Here is a 23,442-nt window from a genome sequence, read left to right on the forward strand (position 1 = left end):
GGGTTATCAAGGATCATATATGCCATCCTGCAAGCCGAAAAGTCATTGATGAACCCACAAGGGATGCATCCGGCGGAGCGGGCTCCACGTGTACCGTTATCATTTCGGATCTTTGTTGAGATCTGTGCAGGAGTATTGTTTGGGAAGATCCTCGGTTAGGGTTAGAGTAATAGTTCTACAGTAAAGTCAACGTTCAGGGGTTCTATGATTGTTCAGGTATGGTCAGTAATTGTCTATGGATGAACTTTGGAGTTCAAGGCAGTACCGTTGCTAGTACAGAGCTGGTGACATGAAAAAGGTAGTGTCAGTCGTGGGTGTTATATGCATAAGTGGCTTGTCATCGCATGTTTAGGAGAATTGTATTTCCGCATGGGCTGTGTTCGGTTAGAGTTTAGTGGTACTGCAAGATTGGAAATGAGAATGAGGATTCGTCAACCAGAGTGAAGACTGAGACCTTCAATTGACAACATGATAGATGGATCGAGGTGTCAGACTAGGTCAGATGTCAAGAGTACTCATCGATATTTCCGAGGATGTGAGATCTTAAGGTTTAATCGTTGACTTAACACCAACATTGGCAGGCATAGATTGTCATCAGTGGGATATTAGAAAGCAAGTAGGATTGGAAACCCTTCAATTTTTGCGTGCAGTAAAGACTTAGTCAAATTTAAGTGGGGGAGAGACGTTTTATAAAGTTCTCCAAATGTGAGTTCTGGTTGCGCGGGGTGCAATCTCTTGGACACCTTATCAAACAAAAGGGTATTCTAGTTGATCCGGCCAAGATAGAGCCGCGATGCAATAGGAGATTCCGAGGTCTCCATCTGAGATTCAGAGTTTCTTCGGTCTAGCAGGTTACTACCGGAGATTTACATGGGACTTCTCTGAGATTGCGGTTCCTTTGACCCGACTGACCAAGAAGTTGGTGGCCTTTCGTTGAGAACCGAATAGCAGGTAGACTTCAATACTCTAGAACAGCAGTTGTGCGAGGCACTGATTCTCACCCTACAAGAGGGGGTAGATGATTTCATGGTTTACTATGACGCTTTGATCATGGGCATGGGTACGGTACTGATATAGTGGGGCCACATGATAGCAGGTTTCGAGAACCATGTCAGAGTTCCGGTTAGGACTCTAGTTCAGTAATGTGTTAGGTCGAGTGCGTGTCCGACCTGGTATGGAAAGTGGTGTAAGACTATGGGGGTAGTCGTAGCATTCACTAGTAGTCAAATAGTATGGAAAATGTTGTAAGACTGAGGGGGTAGGCATAGCATTCACTAGCGGTCAGATAATGATAAAGTGTTGTGAGACTATGGGTGTAGTCGCAACATTCACTAGGTTAGTAGATAGTGTGAGCGCGTTGTTAGGACGCAGAAGGAACAGTAGTACCCACCAGTTCGGGTGTAGCAGTAAGGAAAAGGAAATCCATGGATTGGATTTCGGAATTACCCAAATGGATTAAATCTGGTTGAGCCAGTGATAGGATTGTAGGAGCGCCACTACAGTTGTGAGATCAGAGAAGCAACGGACTGCTTCAGGACATGCGAGATAAGGCTACCATTGGTCAGGTAGCAATCACTTTCAGCCTTGGATTTGAAGATGACAGGATTCGACATATGGAACCGATCAGTTATATCAGAAAGTAGTAGAGTCACAGTGTCATGATAACTAGCGGCAACTAGTTCCAGAGAAGGATTTTGTTCAAATGTTGTGTGAGGCGACTAAGTAGTAAGTCCTTTGGCTACGCAGCCAGGCGTAAACCCAAAATTTCAGAGGATTGGCAAGCGAATGGAGACCCAGGAGGTCTCGGTAGCCTTTGGTAAGCAGCTATGTAGCAGCGTATACTACTTCAGTCAGTTCAGTGTTTGGGCAGTTTTAGTGTTTGGGCAATATTAATATTTGTGTTTTAGGTTGCAAGTATTCGCGGAATAGCTGGTTTATTGGGGAGTGACAACTCACTCACAATAAGAGTATCTGGGCCTTGGCCAGGTACAAGTGATCTGCAGAGATAATTAAGTATGTGAACCTGTTTTATAGTGAGAACCTAAAGCTATCATAAGTTGAGTAGCATGTTCATGGATGAACGAACTAGATTCAATGATAACGATTCAGTATGAGTGGTCTGTCGAGGAATCATACCATCTCGAGATAGTAGAGTCAGATGAAGTAGATGTGATCCTGTTGCGAGGAATTCATACATATGAGGATATTATGGCTTTACAAAGATTAGTCACAACTACCATGGACAAAATCTAATTTAAGTGGGGGAGAGTTGTAACACCTGTTTATTTATTAGTTAAATAAATAAGTTAATGAACGAATGGTAGCCTGAAATAAATAATTATATATGCAGAGTGTTGGGTTCAAGGAGTTAGTTGGCACATTTTTAGAAGTCGGGGGATGAAAGCGTGAGTTTGGGACTCATTATATAAATATTTATAAAGTCAGGGGCTCCGTAGTAATTAATTGAATTTAATTTAAAAGGAAACAAGGTGGAGAGGCTGATTATGTCATAATTAAGATATTGGGGGATGTTTGATAATTTATGGGACATAAATTGTAAGGGATCTCCATTGATTGGGTTGAAAGTGTAAATATTGGATCACATTTTTAAAGAAAATGGAAAAAGAGGGGATGAAATTGCAATTATGGAAACAGGTTTGGGGGATCGGGGTATATAAACCCGTCATCACCAACCAACCCTAATCCTAATACTCCACATACTCTTTAGCCGCCACCTCTCCCAACAGCCACCACTTTATCCCTCTTAGTCACCGGTCACCGCCACCATCCACCCAAACGTTCTCCAACCACCTAACAACCATCGAGCGACATTGAAGACCAACTGGGAGGGGAACGAAGCTGCATTAGTGGAGATTGAAGGAGAGCATCACAATGGTCATCGTTCGTTACTCTCCAGCCGCTGGATGCCACCAAAGGGGTGGTTGGGTTCACTTCTAGCAATCCAGGTGTGCTGCTGCCACCTTTCCGTGTCACCACCACCACCGTACGCCGCCACTTGCAATCAAGGAAATGCGCGTGTGTGTGCTTTCTTTGAGTTCGTGTAGGTGTGTGTGATTTCTGCTTCAAGTTTCGCGTGGTGGGCATTGCTGCTTGTCGGGGAATTGAGAGAAACCACCGCCACCACCGTGAGGTGGTGGCTGTCATCCTAAAACTTTTGATATCGCCGTCGTGGGCCACCGGGAGGGGGGCTGGGATGTATCTCGCAGATTAGAAGCATGGGTGTGGGTGTTTAATTCAATGGAGAGGTGTGGGTGTTTATTTGGTCGGAAAAGGCATCACCACCACCGTGAGGTGGTGGCTGCTACCATACACCGCCATGTATGTGTGTGTTTAGTGGGTGTGTGCATTTTTAGTTGATATTTACCATTGTAAAGTGTACTACAAATTGGAATAATGAAAAGAAAACCGAAAATCCGCCACCGGCTGCCGTGTCGGTTGACGCTGCGCTTTGCCTCTTGTGATAGATTCGTTTGGGGTGCTAGAAACCCTAATGGGCTCAAAGGAGCTCTAATAGGTCCAATGAAGCTTAATGGACTCCAATGGACCCAATTAAATCCATATGGGCTTAATAAGATTTTAGTGGGATTATTAGGCCCAATAAAGCCTTAATTGTCATAAAAGGCCAACAAATTGATAAATGGGCTAATAATTGGATTGGAACACCTTAATGCCAATAAAGACCTAACTTTAAGAACTAATGGGGTCACACACACGAGAATTATTCAGTAACTTGAGATATTAAATAATAATCGTTAGCAAAGATTAATCTAAGCAATATTGGACTTAATGGATTAAGTCCTTAATGGGTTAAGTAGGAAACTTAACTGTAATCATCATTTTATGTGAAACCCTAATTTCACTTGAATTTATTATTGGACCTTTCATTTGGGCCTTGATGATTGGATTTTAAATGGGCCATCCAAGATCAAGAAAATGGAATAGAATAATTAATGGGCTTTGTGGTAAGGCCCATATGAGGAGTTCAGCCCAATTTTGAAAATTGGGCCATAGATGGGCCATAGTTTGGGCCTTTATGATTATGTGATATTGGGCCGGTATAATGTTGAATGCTGGACTGGACTAAATGGTTGGGCCTTATGGTAAGACCTTGTAAGGGTTTGGGCCCAATTTAGAAAATTGGGCCATATGTCGGGCTTTGATTCCTAGTTCGCTTTGGGCCTATGGATTGGGCCTTGCTGGGTTTAAATAAGCCAAGCCTGGGGTAATATAGTAATTATTCAAGTATGTATTATGGTTATGTGTTGGGACCTAATTATTAATTGGTTGCTATTTTGGTGTTGACAGTTCGGGAATTTGTCAACCAATAGCTGGGGCTCAGCCTGCGGGACTTGAGCAGTGTGGGATTGTGTCTTTGGGACTTCAGCAGTGTGAGGTGAGTTACCTTCCAGTAGCGGTGGGTCTAAGGTCACAATGCCGACCCACCAATAGGAGTTGTATGTTAGATGATTGTCTTTGTGATATTCATCTAGGTTTGCTACTACTTGATATGTTTATGTGCTAGCATGTTATGATGTTATGTGATAGTGGTAGTAGTGGTGAAATAGTCCCTAGTTACCGATCGATAGGACCGAAGGGGTAGTTTAGTACTCAGCCATGCTAGCTAGATTATGATATGTGTGATATGATATTATGTGGCAGTATCCGGTCGAAAGGACCGAGGGGAGGCCAACACCCATATATGATAGGTAGTATCCGGTCGAAAGGAGCGAAGGGGAGGCCAGCACCCAGATATGCTAGGCAGTATCCGGTCGAAAGGACCGAAGGGGAGGCCAGCACCCAGATATGCTAGGCAGTATCCGATCGAAAGGACCGAAGGGGAGGCTAGGACCCAGATATGCTAGGCAGTATCTTGTCGAAAGGACTGAAGGGGAGGCCAGCACCCAGATATGCTAGGCAGTATCCGGTCGAAAGGACCGAAGGGGTAGGCTGGCACCCATATATACCTAACAGTATTTGTATGTTATGTGATTGTATGGTATGTGGTATGATGGGGGAACTCACTAAGCTTTGTGCTTACGGTTTTCAGTTTTGGTTTCAGGTACTTCATGTCTAAAGGAAAGGAGTCGGCTTGATTGAAGAGCATCACACTATGGTTTTCTGCACATGAGATCTTTGGGATTACACTCTAATATTTTTTTATGATAACATGTTTAATTTTTTCTACTTTGGTTTTGACATGACTTGATATTACAAATGTTTTATTACACTGTTGGTTTTACAATGACGTATTTAAAAATGAAATTTTTGGCCTGTATTTTTGGGATGTTACAAGTTGGTATCAGAGCCTTGGTTTGAGGGATTCGGGCACACTCTCAGGTGTGTCTGAACTCAAACTAAGGACTCGGTATGAAAATTTTCAAAAGTAAAATCATTTTATAAAAGAAGTTTGAAAAGAGAAAAGAACAAGGTGGGTGATGCGTGCAATCAGCCGAGCTCAATTAAGACTTCCCCTTTTAAAATAGATTTTTCGCTTTTTACCCTTATCTTTTATTTTCTTGACAATTTTGACCCTTAACAAGATTTTTGCTGAATCCTTTTGTATCTTAAACGTGTGTTCTTCTTTGGCTTGGTAATATGACATGTATAATGTAATATTTCATAGATCCTTGCTAGATAATACTTGAATTTCGAGACTTTCTAAGATCTAACCCATTATTATCAAATAAAACACGTATTCACACAAAACATGAATATAACACATAGATCTACTCATTTTACTTGTATTCTCCCCCAAAAATCTTATGAAAACTGAAAACAAGGGGTATGAACTCACCTTTGCTTTGATGTTTCAGTTTTGAAGAAAAATGATGAAGATTTTGGTCCTAGCAAGCTTTCTTGAGTGGATTTTGAAGTTAAGAAGTTCTAGGAAGCAAAATCACCAAAACTTCGCTTAAAAGAGTGATCTAACAAGAGAATGGAATTATAAAACTTGGAGGTGATGTGCACGGAAGTACCCACTAATATTAATATTTATAACCTAACAAACTTAGACTAACTATGCACCTATATGTAGTGTACCTAGTCAGATTACAGTATAGCTTGGGTAAGTCGGGTATCGATCACACGGAACGGTGTTACTAATTAATCTACTTGCTATCAAATTAACCTAATTATTAACAAGTTTAAAAAGGGTTTTATCTGATTTTACAAGATCAAACGAACTTAACTCAAATTCAATTAATAAGTAAAAACAATCTTGTTTAGTTTGAATCCAGTTCGTCCTTATGGCCAACTGATAGTTATGGATTATCAAATTGGTTATAATTATATTAGTAATTTAAGTCTAACTTTACCAATAATTAATTAATTCATGTAAAACTATCTATGGTCACACACAATTAAACACAAAACCAATTATGATTATGAATATGTTATGTAAAATTTATTATGTAAACGTAATTATAGTCATAATCTACGTTCTCTAGCACAACTAAGTTTATTTACTTTAATTACTAACTAAGATTAGTCAATCCTAGCTCTAACAATTTAATGTTCGCTAAATCATTAGGTAAACAAGTCCATGCAGTTAATGGTCACTAAGCTACACAGAACATGAAATTAAGCAACTAAAGAAACAAACATAAGCATGCTAGGTAACTATAAATCAAACACAAGCAATTTACCAACTAAACAAATCCATATAAATCAAGCTATTCATAAGTTAGAAGCTTCATTTAGCTAAACAAGAGTAGCTAGATTCGGCTTCTCATAATAGCAACTAACACACTAACACAAATCAAAGTATAAGGAAACATGTTCATAAGTATCAAATAAGTAAACTAAATTATAAAGCTTCACTCTTTTGGTGTTGAAACCCTTTTTCCAGGACCTTTCTTATGCTAAAAATTGCCTTCTGGAACCTCTCTCTCAAGCCAAAAGTCCTCAAGTCATAATGGTCAAGGGAATTTATAGTTTTTTGATTTCCCAAGTTCACGTCGTGAACCATAAAGATTCACGTCGTGAATATGAGATAACCGTGTTCAGCAAGGATTCTTCCACCCGCATGCATATCTTTTAGAACTCTCTACTCACGTCGTGAACCATGACTTGTTCATGTCGTGAATATGTCTTTTGGGTGATTTTCCGTTCTTCTTTTCTTCAATCCTCCAAAATTCCATATCTTGTCAATTCCACTCCCTATCTTCGAAGATGCTTCTATTTGGTTGCAAAATAACAACTTAAACTCATAAGTACCATTATTATATGCAAATAACCAAAATATTAATAGAAATGTAAATAAATATTGCCTAAAAATATGTATAAATATGGCAATATCAGGAGGTGTAAAGACTTGCCAAGAAATGATGATTATCTTGTGAAAACCTCTTGAAACACAAGCAAAAGTCTTGAGAATTTTGGATGAAGAAGATGAATGAGTCTTGAGAGAATTGGAGTGAGTTTGGTGTAATGTGTGTGTGTGTGTGTTTGTGGCTCTCGACCGAGAGTAGAAGAGGAGAGGGGAGAGAGAGTGGTGAATGACTAGATTGGATACATGGAGGATCTTGCATGGATGTATGATGAACAAAATGGAGGTGACACTCCAAAGTCAACCCTCCCTTAATCTCTTTCGTTTTCCTTTTTTTATACATGGGCCAAGATTTTGGGCTAAGAAGAAAGGATAGAGTAGATTGGGCCCATTCACCTTAGCTAGGATATTTGGATTCTAAAAATAGAATTTTTCAGCTCATTGGGCCATTAGAAGCATTCACGACCCAATTAGAATAAAAGAATGGCTTATGGCTCACTAATGGTTAATTAGATTTTTTATGGCCCAATAATACCCATTAGCGTTAGAATGAGTCATTCTAGAGCCAAATGGTCCCAAAATGTTTTGGATTTATGAATTAGATCCAATTAGGATCCATTTAGGGCTTCTAAGTCCAATAAAGTTGAATTGGGTGCTTATTGGTCCATTAGGCCCAATAAGGAACTCCTAGTCCAATATGGACTTAAACCGGGATTCTTAGGGTTTTTAGATTCTTTGATGAATATAATTGATGAATCTAAATGAGCCTTGAGTGAGATTTACTTAAGGTGCATGATTTACAATAGTTAAATGGTTACATATGAATAGAATTTCCTAGCTAAAATGCTAGTTGTGACAGTTGTCCTTTTGGACTCTCAGAAGCATCTATGGTCACAAAAATCTGATCTTGATGGTTAAGTCACAACCATGCAAGTGCTAGATAGTCTTGTAGCTTGTTAAATGGACCAAAATCATGTTTTGACCCAACCATGCATGCAAGCACATAAAGTTTGTGACTTTATGGCTTAGGAGGTCTTAAATGACCTGGATCTACATTCTGGACGTGTATACTTAACGGATTAAGCCACAAATGAAGCCCCAAAGAAGTTGGCCAATAAACTACGCGTACTCCCTGGTACTCCGCGTGTACTGGGTCGACTCCCCATTTTGGTCAAAGCCAGCATACGTGCTAGATACGTCGCGTAAATGCATGCAGATTGGAAAAGTTGGGATTTTGGGCTTTAAGAGATTGTGCCTGGACTTTTGGTCCCCATGGCCTATTGTGAAGTATAATTTTGGACTTAAGAATCTGGAGTTTGAGTGTAACGTCATAAAATTTCCAACCAAAAATTTTCATTTTTACAACCATCAAAACATGAGTAATAAGTTTAGATTCCAAAGTAACAATGTAGTCACAACCGATTACATAACAAAAGATAACAAAATAGTTTCCCCGAGTGTGTGTACGGTCACGCTGGCGCCTTCCCACGGTCCTCACTAGTACCTGAAACACATAATGCAATAACTGTAAGCATAAAGCTTAGTGAGTTCCCAAAATACAACATACGCACATACGCCTTTCCAGGCCTTGACCTTCCGATCCATGTGTCTCAGGGGACTTCCGTCCCGACTAGGTAAACCTTCCGGTCCTACCCACATCAACCCTTACAGTCCATATGACCACGCCTTCCGGCCCATATCATGTTGCCTTCCGGCCCAAATCAAACATATCATACATGACACATATAACAAATAACTTAACACACATAAGGCATATATTTCATATCATATTCGACCTTCCGGTCACACAGTAAAAACCCTTCCGGGTACAGTATAGTGAGAAGACTCACCTCGAATGCCTCGCTAAGTCGCTAATCGTGAATCCTGAAATCACTCGGGCTCGAACCCTCGAGCTGCAATCCTCCTATGATATTAAAAATCTATAATTATTACTTGTACCACAAAGGTGGGCCATCCTTATCAAGTCAACACAGGTTGACTTGGTCAATCGTCTTTAATCAATTTGGACCGGACTCGACGAGTGCACACTAGTGACTCAGTGAGTCTACGCATTTTAATCAACTATCAGGGTTATTCCCCTTTGACTCGTCAAGTACTCCCACGACTCGACGAGTTCCCCCTGGGCTTGAATCACAGGGCCACCGCGACTCAACTCGCCGAGTCGAAGGTCAACTCGGCGAGTCCCAACCTGACTCGGTCCACCTGTCAAAACCTTTCCAACTCTCTGCGACTCACTGAGTCGCCCACAACTCGGTCCGGACTACACACAGGATGGTCTCAAAGACAATCTTCAAGCGACTCGTCGAGTCTGTTCTTCAGACTCGGCAAGTCCATGCCATGCACCAGCTAAAACTGGCTTTTGCGGTCAGATCCTTTCCATACATACATAGATCTGGCCTTCCCAAGCTTATTTGTCACGTAAAGTCTCGGTCTTGGTTGCCATGCAATGTATACAAGGCTTATTTTGAAGAAACAACCTCTAATATGGCAAGTTTAGCTTCTAACTCAAAAGAATGGACATAAAGCTTGTCATAAGGGGTCTCCTGGACCTGCTAGAGTCCATATCTAGGTTCCATATCTCCATGGGACCTCTCATACTTCTTATTCAAGCCAAGAAATGCAAGAAGAAACCCTAGATTTGGCACATCAACACAAAACACGAAGTTTGGCTCTGAAAATTACCTCAAGAAGACTCCCTTGATGAAATAGCAACAGATCTAAGTTCCCCAACACTTCAAGCTTGCTCCTCTCCCTTCTTTCCTTGCAATATCACACAAAATGATGAACAAATGGCCTTCAAACACACTCACAAGGGCTTACAGACATATGGAGGCTCTTAGGGTTCAAGGTGGCCGCAAATGAGGGCCATAAGGTCCTTTAAATAGGGCTTAGGACCGGGAAATTAGGGTTTCATTAAACAGCGCGGACTCGCCGAGTCCATCCCTTGGACTCGCCGAGTCCGGACGCGAACCCCTGCCCAAAACCGCGACTCGACTCGGCGAGTTCGACCACCAACTCGCCGAGTCCCCTCACAGAATGTCAAAAATATATGAAATGAAGATACCTGGGGATCCGGGCTGTTACAATTCTCCCCCACTAGAATAAGACTTCGCCCTCGAAGTCCCGTTTAGGCAAAAAGCTCTGGATGCTGCACCCGCATCTCACGTTCCGGCTCCCAGGTCATCTCTGATCCCTTCTGATGCTGCCACTGAACCAATACCAGGGGTACCTCCTTGTTTCTCAAAACCTTGATCTTCTGATCTCTGATGGCTACAGGTCTTTCAGCATAATTCAGACTTGCATCCACCTGAATATCCCCTAACGGAACCACCGCTGATTCGTCGGCTATACATTTCCTCAGTTGCGACACATGGAAAGTATCGTGAATCTGTCCCAACTCTGCTGGCAAGTCTAAACGGTAGGCTACCCGGCCCACCCTTGCGATCACACGGAAAGGACCAATATATCGGGGCCCCAACTTTCCTCTCTTCCTAAACCGAATCACTCCTTTCCAAGGAGAGACCTTCAGGAGCACGAGATCACCAACTTGGAACTCAAGCTCGAACCGTCACCTGTCTGCATAACTCTTCTGTCGGCTCTGAGCGATCAACAACCTTTGCCTGACCATTTGAATTTGCTCGGTCGTCTGAAGCACGATCTCCGTGCTACCCATAACCTGCTGTCCCACCTCACCCCAACAAATGGGGGTGCGACACCTCCGCCCATACAACAGCTCAAAGGGCGGCATACCAATGCTAGAATGATGGCTGTTGTTATACGAGAACTGCTAAAGGTAGATAGGTGTCCCAGCTCCCTCCGAAGTCCAACACACATGCCCGAAGCATGTCCTCGAGTGTCTGAATTGTCCGCTTGCTCTGACCGTCTGTCTGAGGATGATATACCCTACTGTAATGTAACATAGTACCCAACTCTTCATGGAATTTCTTCCAGAACCTGGAAGTGAAACGCACGTCGCGGTCCGAAATAATCGAGATCGGCACCCCGTGCCGAGATACTACTTCCCTCACATATAACTCAGCCAACTTCTCCGCAGAAGAGCTCTCGCTAATGGCTAGAAAATGAGCGCTCTTTGTCAGCCGATCACGATCACCCAAATCGCATCGACACCTCTCGTTGTTCGCGGTAACTTGGGGATGAAATCCATAGAGATTTGTTCCCACTTCCATTCGGGAATCTCTAGTGGTTGCAGCTTACCGTGCGGTCGCTGGTGTTCGGCCTTGACCTGCCGACAAGTCAAGCACCTCTCGACGAACAAAGCGACATCCCTTTTCATACATGGCCACCAGTACTCCTTCTTGAGATCCAAATACATTTTCGTAGCACCAGGATGAATCGAGAATTTCGATCGATGTGCTTCCTCCATCAAAATAGTGCGCGCACCGCCCACAAACGGCACCCAAATCCGCCCCTGAAAAGTCATAAGCCCTCGACCATCCGTAACAAATCCTGATACCTGACCTACAACCCATTCCTTCTTCTGGTGTTCCGGCTCCGCAGCCTCCATCTGAGCCCCTCGAATAATATCCAGAATCGGGGTCAAAACCGTCAACCTCATACAAATATCTCGGATCGGGGCACTATTCGCCCTACGACTCAATGTGTCGGCTACCACATTAGCCTTGCCCGGGTGGTACATGATCTCACAATCGTAATCCTTCACCACATCCAACCACCTCCTCTGTCGCATATTCAGATTTGGCTGATCCATCAAGTATTTCAAGCTCTTATGGTCCGTGTAAATCATACACCGAACCCCGTACAAATAGTGTCGCCAGATCTTGAGGGCAAACACCATCGCCCCCAATTCCAGGTCGTGCGTGGGATATCTCGACTCATGAGGCTTCAACTGCCTTGAAGCGTACGCTATCACATGACCCCTCTGTTAGGTTTTACACAAACAATCCTATGTGTGCATACAACCCTATATTGGATCTATGTTTTCACTATAAGACATACAACTATATGAACACAAAATAAACCTTGGCATGCTTCTATAATTTTCGAAATTTACATAGAAGTGTAGTAGACATACCTTTGTTGTTATATAGCAATAACAACTAGTTTCCTTGATCTCTTGAACTCTCTAGAACTCTTGAAAGCAAGCACCACAATTGTAGTGCCTCTAATGGCTCACAAACACCCTGAAGCAAGAAGGCAATTAAGAGAGAGAGAGAGGGATGATGCTAATTTCGGCCCTAGGGTTCCCTTGGAATCAAGTCACCTCAAATTGAAGCATAGGGCATGTATTTATACTATAGGGTGCTAGGGTTTCAGTCAAAACCCTAATGGACAGCTTAGCCACCAAGCAGCCCAAGGAACCTTCTGGAATGAGGCCTTGGACGAAAATATGATGATCCTTCATCATAATTTCGTTCCCCCTTAGTCTATTAGGTTTCCTAGCCCAAAACTCAACTATCACACATTTGACAGTTTATACCCCTTTATTTAATTTGTCTCTTTTAGTCACCAAATTAATTTCCTAATTAATTTATGACTAATACTAATCAAATAAATATGATTTCTCCTTTAATATATTATTCTTATAATATCATAATATCTCCTCTCTCATATCAAATTACCTTGTCAAGTTGCTTTGGTGAAGGCAACCCAAAAGGACCATGCACACTCGGGTCAAGTATATACCAAATATGGTTACTGACTTAGACATTAGTCCAACAGTCTCCCACTTGGATAAGTCTAGTAACTATATCTTACGTATTACTTCCGAACCCGATAGCAATCGTAGCTTTCAATAGCCGCTGTCAACTCTGACCAATAACTTGTCCTTTAGATAAGGGATCGTATAATCCTCTGTTCTAGATATCATGCTAACAATAATTATTGTCTAGCATTTTATTTCTTGATCTCTGATTCATTCGACATAGAACTCAGTTGAACACATCAACTTCATCTTGATCGGGCCCGGCACATAAGTCAAACCAAATCATCAAGTGGCCGAGATATCGCTTTTATCCTCATAGAATAAAAGGAACAGAAAAACGTCGACTAATATGCCTTTATCATTTACTAGTTAAACCACACACAATAATACGTTTTATAACATCAAGTTACTGATGCGTTTTCGCATTATCAATGTACAATCAACTAGCAAACAATAACCATATCTCTAGGTTTAAAGATTATATGATATTATCATCTTGCGATCACTTATGATGTCATTCATGAAGTAATACCAGCAAGTGTGGGTCTGTTCCAATGCTCAATACTAATTTCATAAGCACTCATAAACGTCGAAGAGGTAAGGACACGTCAACAGGTTCAACAGGAGTTTCCTCCTCAAGTTGAGTGCCAGTGTCAGAGGTTCCTTCATCGCTTTGATCTTGAATTTCTTCAAGTTCAATTTTCCTCCCACTTTCTTCTTGGCCTATCAATTCCTTTTCTCGGAAAACTCCTCTTCTAGCAACGAAGACAACGTTGTCACTTGGTCTATAGAAAAGGTAGCCAAAAGACTTCTGCGGATAGCCGATGAAATAACACTTCTCACTACGAGGTTCTAGTTTGTCGTGAGTCTCTCGTCGTACGAAAGCCTCACAACCCCAAACCTTAATATGTGCCAACGAGGGAGCCTTCCCTGTCCACATCTCGTGAGGAGTCTTGGAAACCTTCTTAGTGGGAACTAAGTTAAGTATATGGGCGGCAGTCTCTAAGGCATACCCCCAGAAAGCTATTGGTAACGAAGTCCGACTCATCATAGAACGAACCATGTCCAACAAGGTCCGATTACGTCTCTCAGCCACACCATTCAATTGTGGCATCCTTGGAGGCGTCAATTGCGAAACGATTCCACATTCTTTCAGATAGTCGTGAAACTCAAGACTTAGGTACTCTCCTCCTCGGTCTGACCGAAGCATCTTGATTTTCCTGCCCAGCTGATTCTCCACTTCACTCTTAAACTCTTTGAACTTTTCAAAGGTTTCCGACTTTTGCTTGATCAAGTAGATATATCCATATCTGCTATAATCATCTGTAAAAGTCACGTAGAAGCGGCAAGCATCCCTTGTGGTGGATCTAAAGGGCCCACACACATCAGTGTGTATGAGATCCAATAAACCCTCACCCCTTTCACAAGTGCTAGTAAAGGGTGACTTGGTCATCTTCCCAAGTAAACAAGATTCACATGTATCATCGTCCCTAAGGTCGAATGATTCCAACACTCCATCCTTTTGGAGTTGGGCTATGCGTTTCTTATTGACATGGCCAAGGCGACAGTGCCACAAGCATGCTTTTTCTAGACTAGTAGACGAATCAATATTCAAAACATTATTTCCGAAATTATCAACAATCATCACAGATTCATAAATCCCATTACAAGGTAATGCATTGAAATAAAAGACACCATTCAAATAAACATTAATAGAACCATTACTATTATCGAAAGAATATCTGAAACCTTGTCTAAACAACCCGTGAAAAGAAATAATGTTTCTTGCCATATCTGGCGAATAACAACAATTCTCTAAATCTATTCCTAACCCATTACTCAACACTAAAGAATAAACACCGACTTTGGTTACAGGTGATGATCTTCTGTTTCCCATAATCAGGTTCATCTTCCCATGCTCCATTTCCCTACTTCTTTTTAGGCCCTGCAAATCAGAACAAATGTGGTAACCACATCCTGTATCAAGAACCCATGAAGTAGCAAATGATGAGTTATTAGATTTAATAGAATACATACCTGCAAATGTGGGCTTGATCTTCCCATCTCTTATGTCCTGCAGATATTGTGGGCAGCTTCGCTTCCAGTGGCCCTTTTGATGGCAATAGAAGCACTCTGCTTCTTTAGGGTCGGAAGAGGGTTTAGCGGGGCCTACTTTGGTCCCACTTGAGGACGAACCATCACGGGGTTTCCCCTTATGGTGGCTCTTACATGGAGCCTTCCTCTTTTTACCCTTTCCTTGACCTATTGCCATCACAGGAGCGGCCACAGCAGGGGATGGTGCAACGGATTTGTCTTTGAGGTTGCTCTCAGCAGTCCTCAAGAGTCCTTGGAGCTTGCTCAAGGAGACCTCCTCTTTGTTCATATGGTAGGTCATCCTAAACTGATTGTAGCAGGAGGGCAAGGAGTGGAGGATTATGTCGATAGCCAAATCCTCATCAAACTTAACATTAAGTTTGAGAAGACGATCAACATACCTCTGCATTTTTTTGCAAATGAGAGGTTAGGGATTCTCCACTCCCCATCTTAGCGGTGATCATGGTAGTAATGATCTCATAGCGCTCTTGTGATACCTTTCCAGCAAATCCTGATGCATTTCATATGGATACATGTCCTCATATGACTTTTGGAGTTCGGGGTTCATGGTGGCCAGCATGATGCAGTGAACTTTCGTGGCATCACGCTCGTGGGCCTCAAAGGCGGCCAATTCCTCAGGAGTAGCAACATCTGAAAAGGAACAAAGTTTGATTAGAAATGAATCCCTAATTAAACACCCAAATGAGTAATTAGGGCTAGGATCCAACAACATTATTTACAACTTAGAAAGGGATGCCGTACTCTAAAAGTAAATAATTTGAAGGTAAGTGAATGACGATTCACTAATTCTCACCATGAAAAACGAAAAGGCAATTTAGGTTTTAAATGTATTGAAAACTCCTAGATCTTTGAGATTCATTGAACTTTTCAATGGCATGTTTAAATCTCGATATGCATTTCAAATTTGCGACTGGGATGCCGAGGATCGCAAACAAATTTGTGAATAACCATGCGAATCAACGCGGTGCACTCAATGTCTTTATCACCTAATCAATGTGCCGGTGAACCACACACGCTCCATTGATCTATGACAAACATCGAGTCACCCTTCGCTACCAATGTCATCCCCAAATTGATGTGCCGGTTAACGACACGCGCTCCATCAACGTTTGACAAGGGTACGAAGTGTAATTCCATGGATCAGCATCATTTTCACATTTTACCCTAAAGTAACTAAGAGTGGGAATTTGTAAAACAATGTAGTTACTTTAATATTTCCATTATACTTTTAATGAGGAATTAAGCGCCCTATCCTATCTGTTCGGCTAACGACCCTCCACCAGTCAAGCAAGCGGTAGATGTGAGTGTACATCCATTAAGCGCCATTTTATAGGCAGCAACCTTATACCCACCTTATAGACCGACTTCGTGAATGAGGCCTACTAGCGATAAGACTAGCTTATTCTTATACATATATAATAATTAATCTTATAATATCATAATTGTATAAGGGTGTATTTTAAAACATTTCAAAAATACTAGTATCTTAATGTGTATTTAAAATTTTCGGAATTAAGGCTATTTAATTTAAAATTTTAAACACCAAAAATCTTTGATTTAATAATTATCAAAATCAAACAATTAATTTGAAATATTAAATCTTTAGGGATTATCATAAAATTAAACTATTAATTTATTTAATCCTTTTATTTTTAAATATATGGAAAGGATAATACAAGATCTTCAATTATCTAGTTTAAACAATTAAATTGATAATCACAAAGATAGTATTATCCATATCCCTAAAATCTTGGGACCTTATCATGGGGACAAGGGATTTTCGAAATCCCTAGGGTTTCATAACCCTAATTTCGAAATTTTGGAGGCTAGGCAAAAAGGGTTTAAGAACCCTATCAAAAAATCGCCAACTAGGGTTTTGCAACCCTAATTTGCGAAAATCACCAAGCCTTAGGGTTTACTTGCCTTAAACCCTAATTTGTCAAGTTCATAATATGCATCAAATCCAATTGAAAACAAAAAACCAATGGCTTTGATACCACTGTTAGGTTTTACACAAACAATCCTATGTGTGCATACAACCCTATATTGGATCTATGTTTTCACTATAAGACATACAACTATATGAACACAAAATAAACCTTGGCATGCTTCTATAATTTTCGAAATTTACATAGAAGTGTAGTAGACATACCTTTGTTGTTATATAGCAATAACAACTAGTTTCCTTGATCTCTTGAACTCTCTAGAACTCTTGAAAGCAAGCACCACAATTGTAGTGCCTCTAATGGCTCACAAACACCCTGAAGCAAGAAGGCAATTAAGAGAGAGAGAGAGGGATGATGCTAATTTCGGCCCTAGGGTTCCCTTGGAATCAAGTCACCTCAAATTGAAGCATAGGGCATGTATTTATACTATAGGGTGCTAGGGTTTCAGTCAAAACCCTAATGGACAGCTTAGCCACCAAGCAGCCCAAGGAACCTTCTGGAATGAGGCCTTGGACGAAAATATGATGATCCTTCATCATAATTTCGTTCCCCCTTAGTCTATTAGGTTTCCTAGCCCAAAACTCAACTATCACACATTTGACAGTTTATACCCCTTTATTTAATTTGTCTCTTTTAGTCACCAAATTAATTTCCTAATTAATTTATGACTAATACTAATCAAATAAATATGATTTCTCCTTTAATATATTATTCTTATAATATCATAATATCTCCTCTCTCATATCAAATTACCTTGTCAAGTTGCTTTGGTGAAGGCAACCCAAAAGGACCATGCACACTCGGGTCAAGTATATACCAAATATGGTTACTGACTTAGACATTAGTCCAACACCCTCTGCATAAGTATCGCCCCCAAACCCGATATAGAGGCATCACAGTATACCACAAAATCCTCCATCCCTTCCGGGAGTGCAAGCACTGGAGCCACGCACAATTTCTGACGAAGCGTCTCAAATGAAGACTGTTGCTCCGGTCCCCATGAAAACGTAACACCCTTCCGGGTCATCCTAGTAAGTGGCACAGCGATCTTGGAGAAATCCTTGATAAATCTGCGGTAATATCCAGCCAAACCCAGAAAACTCCTGATCTCGTTGGGCGATCTCGGCACCTCCCACCTCAACACCGCCTCAATCTTGGACGGGTCGACCAATATCCCCTTCTGGTTCACAAGATGCCCGAGGAACTGGACCTCTCGTAACCAGAAATCACACTTGGAGAACTTGGCATACAGTCTCTCCGATCTCAAAACCCGAAGAATCTCCCGCAAATGTTCCTCATACTGGTCCCTAGTCCTCGAATACACCAAAATATCATCGATGAATACGATCACCGACCGATCCAGCATCGGTCGGCACACCCGGTTCATGAGGTCCATGAATGCGGCCGGGGCATTGGTGAGCCCAAAAGGCATCACCACAAACACATAATGTCCATAACGAGTCCTGAAAGCAGTCTTTTGGATATCCTCCTTGCGAACCCTCATCTGATGATATCCCGACCTCAAGTCAATCTTGGAAAACCAAGATGCCCCCTGCAACTGATCGAACAGATCGTCGATCCTAGGTAACGGGTATCGGTTCTTAACCGTCAACTTGTTCAACTCCCGATAATCGATACACATCCGATGTGAACCATCCTTCTTCTTGACGAACAAAATCAGCGCTCCCCAAGGCGAACTACTCGGTCGAATGAATCCCTTTCCCTACAGCTCCTGAAGCTGCGAGGATAATTCCTGCATTTCCGGTGGAGCGAGACGGTAAGGCACCTTGGCGATGGGCGCCGCTCCCGGAACCAAATCGATACGAAACTCCACTTGCCTCTCCGGAGGCACACCTGGTAACTCCTCGGGGAACACATCCGCAAACTCTCATACAACCGGAACGTCATCAATCGAATTGGGCCTCTCCGCGGTCACACGAGTATCCATCACATAGGCTATGAATCCATCATAGCCCCGCTACAAACTATGCCTTGCCCTGACCGCCGAACAAAACGCCGACCCACACCGGGTCCCCTCGCCATAAACCGTGAGCACTCCCCCACTAGGGTCTCGAATCATCACCAACTGTCTATCGCAGTCAATGACTGCTCCAAACTTGCTCAACCAATCCATGCCCACGATAATGCAAACATCCCCCATAGCTATAAGGACCAAGTCTATAGGAAACTCGACCCCAAAAATCTCGAGCACGCATCCTCGAATCACCTCGGTGGCGTATACCGCTCTCTCGTTCGCTATAGCAACTCGCAGGGGACGACTCATCGTCTCCCGATCGATATCGATGTGCTGGCTAAAAGCCAACGAAACAAAGGACCGACTCGCACCCAAGTCGAATAATACCAAAGCAGGCACATGATTCACAAGAAAAGTACCTACGCAGATAGTAATATAAGCATAATATCTCAGCATAAATGTAAATACATGAAAGAATACATACCGGCCACTACATCAGGCGCCACGCGGACCTCCTCCGCAGTCAACTGGAAAGCTCTCCCACGAGCCTTTGGAGCCTCGGTCTTCACTGGCCGAACCTCAGGAACCCTGGGAGCAGGCGAAGATCCCTGGCGAAGCTGGGGGCACTCGGCCTTCCTATGGCCAGTCTGGTTGCAATGGAAGCAAACCATAAATCCCTTGGGGCAATCCCTCGCAATGTGCCCCTCCTTGCCACACTTGTAGCAAGCACCCGATCGACATGCCCCCATCGTGACCCTTGCCGCACTTCCCACAAGTGCGGCTCTTCTGTCCTCCAGATCTCAAATCAGCGGACTTGGTCCGCTTGGCTGCCGGCTGCGACTGAGCCGGCCGCCGATCCACCCGTTGAGACTCGACCTCCTCCCTGGCCTGGGTCTCCAACTCGATCTCACGCTTCCTGGCATTCGCCTGAAGCTCAGCAAAAGTCTGATATGACGAGTTCGATACGAACTCCCGGATGTCTCTCCTCAGCACTCCCAAATACCGGCTCATCCGAGCCTGCTCCGTGGACACCTGCTCGGGGCAGAACATCGCCCTCTCATGAAACTTCCGCGTGATCACTGTAACCGAATAGTTACCCTGCTTGAGGGTCAAGAACTCCTGAACCAACCGTTCCCTCTCCACCGGGGGAACATACTCGTCTCTGAACATAGCAGTAAATCTCTCCCAAGTCACGGCTGAAACCTCCGCAAGAGTGAAGTTCGCCGTCACGAACTTCCACCAATCCTTTGCTCCCAGGCGGAGCTGGTTCAAGGCGAACCGCACCCTCAGATGCTCCGGACATGAACAAGTATAGAAGCATCCCTTGATATCAGCAATCCACCTCATCGCAGCAATCGGATCCTGCATCCCGTCAAACTCTGGTGGTTTCGTGTTGCTGAACTCCCGGAACAGCAACGAGTCACCCCCCTGTGGTCTGGTAGCGGCCACAACTGCGGTAGCTGCAGCGGCGGCAACCTCAATCAACACGGCGTACCGCTCATCAAATGTCTCCATCAGCGTGGTCTTAATAGACCCAAACATCTCCGGAATCTCCGCCCGGATTGCTGCAGCTACCTCCTCATGAATCATCTGACGAAGCTCCTCGTCAGTCACTCCACTCGTGCCAGGTCTGTGTCGTGGTCCAACCATGATGTCTCTGAAATACAACATAAAAATATCAGAGACTCTATCGAGCAAAATCGCACTCGATAACGTAGTCCTACTCAGTCTTCGAAACTCAGGGGTTCTTACTTGGGTTGCCCACTGACCCGGTGTCCTTGGTAGTACGGGCCCAATACTACCAATTACACCGCGTCGGTATTCACCCCAAGTCCTCCTCCCCAAACCCCGAATCCTGAGTACTCTATTCTTATCATACTCTAGTTACCCACTCACTCTCGAGCACCTCATAGAAGCAGGTTTCCCTAGACTAAGGCATCACAAAACCAGGCCACTCTAGTCCTAATATGTATACCTAGTCTACTAGCATGCGTATCATATCATATCATATATCGTAACACATATAATAAGAGTATTTTGGGGATTTTTACCGTTCGGGCGCTGGCTGACCGTACACACTTTTTCTTCTTTGGTCGTCTCACTTATCAAAATTTTTGTTACTTATTTATATTTTTTTTTTCAAATCCCCGGTTTGAGTTCAGTTACGCCCGAAGGTGTACCCGAATCCCTCAAACCAAGGCTCTGATACCAACTTGTAACGTCATAAAATTTCCAACCAAAAATTTTCATTTTTACAACCATCAAAACATGAGTAATAAGTTTAGATTCAAAAGTAACAATGTAGTCACAACCGATTACATAACAAAAGATAACAAAATAGTTTCCCCGAGTGTGTGTACGGTCATGCTGGCGCCTTCCCACGGTCCTCACTAGTACCTGAAACACATAATGCAATAACTGTAAGCATAAAGCTTAGTGAGTTCCCAAAATACAACATACGCACATACGCCTTTCCAGGCCTTGACCTTCCGGTCCATGTGTCTCAGGGGACTTCCGTCCAGACTGGGTAAACCTTCCGGTCCTACCCACGTCAACCCTTACAGTCCATATGACCACGCCTTCCGGCCCATATCATGTTGCCTTCCGGCCCAAATCAAACATATCATACATGACACATATAACAAATAACTTAACACACATAAGGCATATATTTCATATCATATTCGACCTTCTGGTCACACAGTCAAAACCCTTCCGGGTACAGTATAGTGAGAAGACTCACCTCGAATGCCTCGCTAAGTCGCTAATCGTGAATCCTGAAATCACTCGGGCTCGAACCCTCGAGCTGCAATCCTCCTATAATATTATAAATCTATAATTATTACTTGTACCACAAAGGTGGGCCATCCTTATCAAGTCAACATAGGTTGACTTGGTTAATCGTCTTTAATCAATTTGGACTGGACTCGGCGAGTGCACACTAGTGACTCGGCGAGTCTACGCATTTTAATCAACTATCAGGGTTATTCCCCTTTGACTCGTCGAGTACTCCCACGACTCGACGAGTTCCCCCTGGGCCTGAATCACAGGGCCACCGCGACTCAACTCGCCGAGTCGAAGGTCAACTTGGCGAGTCCCAACTTGACTCGGTCCACCTGTCAAAACCTTTCCAACTCTCTGCGACTCACTGAGTCGCCCACAACTCGGTCCGGACTACACACAGGATGGTCTCAAAGACAATCTTCAAGCGACTCGTCGAGTCTGTTCTTCAGACTCGGCGAGTCCATGCCATGCACCAGCTAAAACTGGCTTTTGTGGTCAGATCCGTTCCATACATACATAGATCTGGCCTTCCCAAGCTTATTTGTCACGTAAAGTCTCGGTCTTGGTTGCCATGCAATGCATACAAGGATTATTTTGAAGAAACAACCTCTAATATGGCAAGTTTAGCTTCTAACTCAAAAGAATGGACATAAAGCTTGTCATAAGGGGTCTCATGGACCTGCTAAAGTCCAGATCTAGGTTCCATATCTCCATGGGACCTCTCATACTTCTTATTCAAGCCAAGAAATTCAAGAAGAAACCCTAGATTTGGCACATCAACACAAAACACGAAGTTTGGCTCTGAAAATTACCTCAAGAAGACTCCCTTGATGAAATAGCAACATATCTAAGCTCCCCAACACTTCAAGCTTGCTCCTCTCCCTCCTTTCCTTGCAATATCACACAAAATGATGAACAAATGGCCTTCAAACACACTCACAAGGGCTTACAGACGTATGGAGGCTCTTAGGGTTCAAGGTGGCCGCAAATGAGGGCCATAAGGTCCTTTAAATAGGGCTTAGGACCAGGAAATTAGGGTTTCATTAAACAGTGCGGACTCGCCGAGTCCATCCTTTGGACTCGCCGAGTCCGGACGCGAACCCCCGCCCAAAACCGCGACTCGACTCGGCGAGTTCGACCACCAACTCACCGAGTCCCCTCACAGAATGTCAAAAATATATGAAATGAAGATACCTGGGGATCCGGGCTGTTACATTGAGTATTGGGCCTTTTGGGGCCAAGATTGGACCCTTGGGAATTATTATATTTGGAATTGGAACTTTTGGGCCCATTTGGGGGGATGAGGCCCAATTCAGAAAATGGGATAATTAGTGGGCATTTAGGGAATCCTCGATGGGACAAAGGAGAGCTTGGCCTAATAAGCTAGAATTGGGACTTAAGTATGTCCCAATTGTACCAAAGGGTAAAATGGTCATTTTACCCTAAGCAATGTTATAGACTCTGATTGAGTGTTATGTGACTTTGATAGCCGGGAGTCATCGGAGCAGCTGTTAGAGATTATTTCTGTGAGACTCGACATGCAGTTTACGATGTGAGTTACATTCCAATAGAAGTGGGTCTACGACGCCAAGGGCGGCCCACCAGTAAGAGTTATAGTTGAGATGATTGT

Source organism: Lactuca saligna, chromosome 8 (assembly GCF_052625555.1).
Source record: "Lactuca saligna cultivar CGN05327 chromosome 8, ASM5262555v1, whole genome shotgun sequence".
Classification (NCBI taxonomy): domain Eukaryota; kingdom Viridiplantae; phylum Streptophyta; class Magnoliopsida; order Asterales; family Asteraceae; genus Lactuca; species Lactuca saligna.